The following is a 7468-nucleotide window of genomic DNA, read 5'->3' on the forward strand; positions in this document are numbered from 1 at the left end:
AAGTTTTAAATGTTTGTACCATACACATATTTTTCATAAAAAAATTAAAAGTATTTGATTGCTTCTATAGAAAATATATGTAATAATTAAACATTTTTTATGGTAAATGTGTGCAATTAAATACACTCTGAGTCTCTTTGATTGCATTAAATTCTAGGTAATGATTGCCTAGAAAACAAAAACTACTCCACCACCTTGAAAAATAAATTTCATGGAAAGAATATTTTAATAGTTGTATCATACACACATTTTTCATAGAAAAATTAAGAGTATTTGATTATTTTCATAAAAAATATAAGTAATAATTACACATTTTTTATAGTAAAAATGTGTAATCAAACACACTCAAAGTTTAAAATTGAGGTTAAGATAAGTTTTAAATTTAGAACTACTGAAAAAGGGTTATTTAGAACTTTTTTAAAGTTCTGTATAAATATAATAAATGAATCAAACTCCAACTTAAGTCTGAGTCCGACAAAATTCTATATGAATGAGAACGCAAATTTTTAGTTCAGCTCAAACCTGAAGCCCAAATAAAATTCTAAACAAATGAGTTTGAGCCTTTATAAGCTTGGTTCCTTGTTGATGTGAACCCCACGAAGGAAGGTGAGACCCGACGATAAAAAATGGTTCCTTTGCCAAGGATCGTTCTAAAACAGATTCATAATAAAGAAAATAAAGGACCTTGATCCGTTATCTATAAAGAGATAAGAACCAAAGGTATAAGAAGGTAGGGTTGACGTCACACTCAAGATAGATGAGAAGATTTGTGAGTGATAAGTCAAGGATGAACGCCACAAGATAAAATCTTGATAAGTTCAAAATAGTTCGTTGAAGAACCAAAGAGAAAACTCTCACAAAATAATATTGATCAAAAACTAAATTCCTCTCGGGTTACATTCGCTTATATAGCCAAACTCAAATTCTAAATTAGAAAGAAATAAATCAAATCCTAGGCATAGTAGGAATTGATTACAAGAAGGAAATAGGATAATCTGATAAAGAAACAAGAATTATCTAAAATAGAAAAGATTTAAAACAAAGGAGGAAATAAGGGAAGCTTGGATCAATCTTGTCAATCAATCAATCATCCCCAAATCTTGCAATCTTGTCAATCAATCAGCCAATCAATCAATCAACCCCAAATCTTGCAATTTTGTCAATCAATCAACCAATCAATCAATCAACCCCAAATCTTGCAATTTTGTCAATCAATCAATCAACCCCAAATCTTCTCAATCAATCAATCATTCCCAAATCTTGCAATCTTATCAATCAATCAACCCCAAATCTTCTCAATCAATCAATCAACCCAGATTACCTTCAGAGACTTGGATAACATTGACAAAGCATTGACTATCTTGAACACTTAATTCGGGCATATTAGAATCTTGAACGATGCTTGAATTTGAGATGTGTTCAATTAGCCCATTTAATGCTCCCGTAATTTTCCTTGTTCGTGCCCTTGTCATTGGACCCCCATGGATACTTAACGGGTCTTGTGGGGTTTTAGCTATGTGACTTGCATCATTCCCCCTTTCTTGAAAAGGATTTGTCCTCAAATCGTCACTTACATCAAATGGAGACAAATCAGCAACATTAAAGCTGGCACTAACATTATACTCACTTGAGAGGTCTAACTTGTAAGCATTATCATTGATCTTTTCAAGTACTTGAAATGGTCCATCTCCCCGTGGAAGCAGTTTTGAACGCCTTTGAATGGGAAAACGTTCTTTCCGCATATGCAACCAAACCCAATCACCCAGCTCAAATAAAATTTTCTTGCGCCCCTTATTAGCTTGGTTAGCATATTGTTCAGTCCTCCTTTCAATGTTTTGGCTAGCCCTTTCATGGATGTTCCTAACAAAGTCAGCTTTCTTCTTTCCATCAAAATTAACACGCTCAGCCATAGGTAAAGGAGTTAAATCCAAAGGAGTTAATGGATTAAAACCATAAACCACTTCAAAAGGTGAAAACTTAGTTGCTGAATGCACACTCCTATTATATGCAAACTCTACATACGGAAAACATTCTTCCCATGTTTTCAAATTCTTTTGTATTATAGCACGCAACAAAGTAGATAAAGTTCTATTAACTACTTCAGTTTGACCATCAGTCTGTGGATGACAAGTAGTAGAAAATAAAAGTTTAGTTCCTGTCTTACCCCATAAAGTCTTCCAAAAATAACTTACGAACTTTGCATCCCTGTCTGAGACAATACTCTTTGGCATGCCATGCAATCGTACAACCTCCCTGAAAAACAAGTCAGCAATATGTGAGGCATCATCTGTTTTGTGACATGGAATGAAATGTGCCATTTTAGAAAACCTATCAACAACCACATATATGGAATCCCGACCCCTTTTTGACCTAGGTAAACCCAACACAAAATCCATAGAGATATCAATCCAGGGTTCACTAGGTATAGGCAAAGGAGTATATAAACCATGAGGCTTAACCTTAGACTTAGCTTGTCTACAAGTGACACACTTCTCACAAATTCTTTCGACATCACGTTTCATATGTGGCCAAAAGAAGTGTTCATGCAAAACATCCAAAGTCTTAGTTATACCAAAATGTCCCATCAAACCACCACCATGAGCTTCTCGAATAAGCAATTCTCGCAAAGAACATTTAGGCACACATAACTTACTTTCTCTAAATAAAAAACCATTATGCCTAAAGAACTTATCAAATGCCACTTTCTCACATGCATTGAATACATTACCAAAATCAGAGTCATCAACATATAAGTCTTTAATGTACTCAAAACCTAATATTTTTGCATCTAAGATAGAGAGTAAGGCGTACCTTCGAGACAAAGCATCAGCTACAATATTTTCCTTACCTTGCTTGTATTTGATCACATAAGGAAATGTTTCAATGAACTCCACCCACTTGGCATGTCGCTTGTTTAGCTTGTGTTGCCCCTTTATATGCTTTAGAGATTCATGATCCGTATGAATCACAAACTCCTTCGGCCAAAGATAGTGCTGCCAAGTTTCCAATGCCCTAATTAATGCATACATCTCTTTATCATATGTAGGGTAATTTAAGGCTGCCCCATTTAGCTTCTCACTAAAATAAGCAATGGGACGTCCTTCCTGCATTAGAACAGCTCCAATACCTATTCCTGAAGCATCACATTCAATTTCAAAGGTTTTAGCAAAGTTAGGTAAAGCAAGCAAAGGAGCATTAGTTAGTTTTTCCTTAAGCAAGCTAAATGCCTTTTCTTGTTCATTACCCCACTTAAAACCTACATGCTTTTTAATAACTTCAGTCAAAGGTGCGGCTAGGCTACTAAAATCTTTCACAAATCTCCTATAAAAGCTAGCCAAACCATGGAAACTTCTCACATTCCCCACACTTGTAGGTGTTGGCCAATCTTGGATTGCCTTAACCTGTTCTTCATCTACATCAATTCCTTTAGCACTAACAACAAAACCAAGGAAATACAAGCCTATCTGTGCAAAAGGTGCACTTTTTGAGGTTAGCAAACAACTTTTCTTTCCTTAAAACATCTAAAACAAGTTTTAAATGTTCAACATGCTCATCTAAGGTTTTGCTATAAATCAGAATATCATCAAAGTAGACAACCAAAAATTTGCCGATAAAAGCACCCAAAACATGGTTCATTAGCCTCATGAAAGTACTAGGTGCATTAGTTAATCCAAATGGCATAACTAACCACTCATATAATCCATATTTTGTTTTAAATGCAGTTTTCCATTCATCACCTTCTCTCATCCTAATCTGATGATATCCACTCTTAAGATCAATTTTGGTAAAGACACAAGAACCATGCAATTCATCAAGCATATCATCTAATCTAGGAATGGGATGTCGATGCTTTACAGTGATATTGTTGATGGCACGACAATCAACACACATCCTCCATGAACCATCTTTCTTAGGCACAAGCAATACTGGAACTGCACAAGGACTCATGCTCTCACGCACATACCCTTTTTCCATGAGCTCACTAACCTGCCTTTGAAGTTCCTTGGTCTCCTCGGGATTGCTTCTATAGGTTGGTTTATTTGGAATTGATGCTCCGAGTATGAAATCAATATGATGCTCGATTCCCCTTATTGGTGGTAAGCCAATAGATAGCTCTTCAGGGAATACATCATTGAATTCCTACAAAAGAGAAACAACAACACTAGGTAGAGGGAGGTTAAGTTCATTAGAACTAAAACAAGCCTCTTTGTACAAAAGTACAATCATAGGCTGATTTAGAAACAAAGCCTTTTTAATCTCACTCTCTCTTACATAAAAGTTCATTTGTTTTCTCTATTTTCTTTCCTCACTACCCGAAACTCCTTTTCCTTTTTTGCTCTCCTTTTCTCTCTGTTTGATCTCATTTTCTCTTACCTTTGAACTCTCACTCTCTTTTTTCATCATCTCAGTTTCTCTTACTTTTGAACTCTCACTCTCATTTTTCTTATCACTCTCTTTTTTTAACCTCACTTGATCTTCATACACTTGTCTTGGGGATAGGGGTACAAGAGTAATTGGTTTTTCATTATGTACAAAGGAGAATCTATTGGTATAACCATCATGAATTGCACACCTATCAAACTGCCATGGTCGCCCCAAAAGAATATAGCCGGCATGCATTGGCACCACATCACACAAAACTTCATCTGTATACTTCCCAATTGAGAATGAAACAAACACCTGTTTGGTTACTTTAAATTCTCCACAATCATTCAACCATTGTAGCTTATACGGCCTAGGATGCTTCAAAGTCATCAAATTCAACTTTTCAACCAAGCTAGTGCTAGCTACATTAGTACAGTTGCCCCCATCAATAATCATGCTACATACCTTATTATTGACATGGCATCTAGTATGAAAAATGTTCTCATGTTGCTCTTTCGCATCAGTTTTGACTTGCACACTAAGAGCTCTCCTTGCCACCAAGAGCTCCCCATCAACCGGGTACTCAATGCCACTTGCATCCTCTAAAGGTGGCATGGATTCATTATCAGACTTATTATCAAACTCATCTTCGGTCTCAATATCACCATCATCTTTCAGAATCATTACTCTCTTGTTTGGGCATTGAGATGCAATATGGTCTATCCCCAAACACTTAAAGCATTTGATATCTCTAGTTCTAGGAGGTAGAGTATCAGATTTTACCTTATGTGGTACTCCTCCATCTTTGTTGGTGTTAGAGGTTTCGACTTTAGGCTTGAAATTAGGCTTTTCATCCTTTTTGCTCCAATTCGATTTCCATGTTGAAGAGCCTGAATTTTGCCCAATTCGTGTGGACCCCTTTCTCTTCAATTGTCTCTCCACTTTAATGGCCATGTGCACCATGTCATCTAATTCAATGTAATATTGTAATTCTACCACATCTGCAATATCACGGTTCAATCCAACTAGGAACCTGGCCATGGTAGTTTCTCGGTCCTCTTCCACATTGGCTCAAATCATGGTTATTTCCATCTCCTTGTGGTAGTCCTCAACACTTTTAGAACCTTGAGTAAGGCGTTGTAACTTCTGAAATAAGTCCCTATAGTAGTGACTTGGAATGAATCTCCTCCTCATAATAGCCTTCATTTCTTCCCATGTCTCAATGGGCCTTTCACGATTCCGTCTCCTATTCAAAATAAGTTGATCCCACCAAATAATAGCATAATCAGTAAATTCTATGGTGGCCAATTTTACCTTTTTCAATTCAAAGTAGTTGTGACAAGCAAACACCATTTCAACCTTTGTCTTCCACTCCAAATAAACTTCTGGATCGTTTTTGCCTTGGAAAGATGGAATCTGCATCTTAATGTTGTCCAAGTTGTTATCAATCCTTTCTCCATGTCTAACTCCTCTATCTCTATTCCCACGCCTAAATCGGCCTATACTGACATTAGAGGCACGATCATCATCATCTAGGTCATCCCCATAGTCATCTTCATAATCATACCTGGGTGGATGCCTCTCTCTTCGTTGCACGGTAGGAGCTCTAGGTGGTTGCCCCCTTTGTGAACTAGATTCAACTTTATCTATTCTCTCATTTATCTCATCAAACCTCATCTCCATTCGTTCAAATTTTTGCTCCAAGGACTGAAAGAAGAGTTTGAAATCTATCTTTTCCTGAGCTTCATTCTCTTGAGACATGTTTAATACCCTGCAAAACAAAGTTAGGAAACCTCACAAACACTCCCTCACGTGTTTCCTCTCAAGATTGATAGCACTCACACTCGTGTATTCTCAAACTTGGCTTTTACCCTCTTATGAGCTCACACTCTCTTGCCTTTTTCCACTCTTTAGCCTCCTCTTTTAGTTCTTTATTGAACTCAAATGAATTTAATCAAAATTTTTCTTGCAACAATCCAAACTCAACCAATCAGATCACTAAGAATGAGAATGGGTTAATTTGCAAAGGACGAAAAAAATAGGCAGAATTTAAGAAGCCGAAAGGATAGAGTTATAATGAAACAATGGATAAGAAAAGACAAGAGGAAAAGGAGATACGAATTTTGATGCAACTAGGGTCAAACTGTTCTGAATAGACAGAATACACACTTTATGCTATCAAAACTTGAATGATAAGCAACACTTCAACTAATTCAGATTTAATTGATTCCTGAATTTACTTTACTTTTTTTTTTTTTGAATTTTCAATTTCGCACTTTCTTTTTCTTTGCGAACTTCCAACTTTCCACTCTTTGCTTTTTTTCTTTTTTTTTAATTTCCAACTTTCCTTTTTTTTTTTTGGAATTCCCAACTTCTCACTTTTTTTTATATATATATATAATGATAAATAACAAAACTTGAAGAAATCAAGATGAAAAAATAGGCAAAGTTGCAAACTTGAAGAACAAACAATGGTGCGGGAATAAAGAGAAACAATAATCAATGAAAGCAAAAATAAGGATAGTTCAAACCTGATTTAGAGCCAAAGCTCTGATACCAAATGATGTGAACCCCACGAAGGAAGGTGAGACCCGACGATCAAAAATGGTTCCTTTGCCAAGGATCGTTCTAAAACAGATTCATAATAAAGAAAACAAATGACCTTGACCCGTTATCTATAAAGAGATAAGAACCAAAGGTATAAGAAGGTAGGGTTGACGCCACACTCAAGATAGATGAGAAGATTTGTGAGTGATAAGTCAAAGATGAACGCCACAAGATAAAATCTTGATAAGTTCAAAATAGTTCGTTGAAGAACCAAAGAGAAAACTCTCACAAAATAATATTGATCAAAAACTAAATTCCTCTCGGGTTACATTCGCTTATATAGCCAAACTCAAATTCTAAATTAGAAAGAAATAAATCAAATCCTAGGCATAGTAGGAATTGATTACAAGAAGGAAATAGGATAATCTGATAAAGAAATAAGAATTATCTAAAATAGAAAAGATTTAAAACAAAGGAGGAAATAAGGGAAGCTTGGTCAATCTTGTCAATCAATCAGCCAATCAATCAATCAACCCCAAATCTTGCAATTTTGTCA

The 7468-nt window shown here is 35.8% G+C and overlaps 1 pseudogene; it reads right to left on the minus strand.

The window, feature by feature from the left end:
- Positions 1-1307: 1307 nt before the first annotated feature.
- LOC127809251 (uncharacterized) lies at positions 1308-6551 on the minus strand (annotated as a pseudogene).
- Between the last annotated feature and the right edge of the window lie 917 nt (positions 6552-7468).

Source organism: Diospyros lotus, chromosome 9 (assembly GCF_014633365.1).
Source record: "Diospyros lotus cultivar Yz01 chromosome 9, ASM1463336v1, whole genome shotgun sequence".
In the NCBI taxonomy this organism is placed as follows: domain Eukaryota; kingdom Viridiplantae; phylum Streptophyta; class Magnoliopsida; order Ericales; family Ebenaceae; genus Diospyros; species Diospyros lotus.